Genomic DNA, 654 nt, shown 5'->3' on the forward strand with positions numbered 1-654 from the left:
GTGAGGGTGACAAGGGGCAGCTGGCTCCAGCAGGGGTCCTCCTGCAACACGGAGCCAGACTAACAGCGGAGGCGCCCAGAGATCTGGTAGGCATGGGTCGGAACGCCGAGCCCCAGCCCCGAGGGCTCCACGCGGACCTGGCATTGCAGCCAGTTTCCCGCCCAGGCCCACCGCCGATCCTCTGGCTCTGAGTCACCGCTGCGAAGGCAGGGCGCGCCAGGAGTGCGGCCGCGCATGCGCCCCGGAGCCCGCCGGGAACGTGACCGCGAGAGCTGGCGGGAGCGCGCCCGCCCGCTGGGCGCCTTCGGCCCTGCCCTACGTGCCCAGCGGCTGGTACGGCCGCTCGCGCCTCCTGCGTGCGTGCGCGCCCCCGCTGCGGCCGCGTAGGAGCGCGTCGCGTCGTTGCCCCGCCCTGCGCGCGCGCCGGCGTCGGCTGCGTCTCCGGGCATTTGAATTGCGCTTCCGCCATCTTTCCATCCCTCAGTCAGAAGGGGCCCGGAGACGCTTCTGGAAGGTAGCTGCGGCCGGCGGGTGTCGGGCGGCTTGGAGGGTCGGCGGGCGGCCGCGGAAGGCGGAAGCCGCGGCGGGGCGACGGGCGAAGGGCCGCAGAGGGCGGCGGCGGCGGCCCTGAGGAGGCGGTTAGCGCCGGGCCGG

This window comes from Orycteropus afer, unplaced genomic scaffold (assembly GCF_000298275.1).
Source record: "Orycteropus afer afer isolate SDZICR_OR568_19922 unplaced genomic scaffold, OryAfe1.0 scaffold00489, whole genome shotgun sequence".
Lineage (NCBI taxonomy): Eukaryota > Metazoa > Chordata > Mammalia > Tubulidentata > Orycteropodidae > Orycteropus > Orycteropus afer.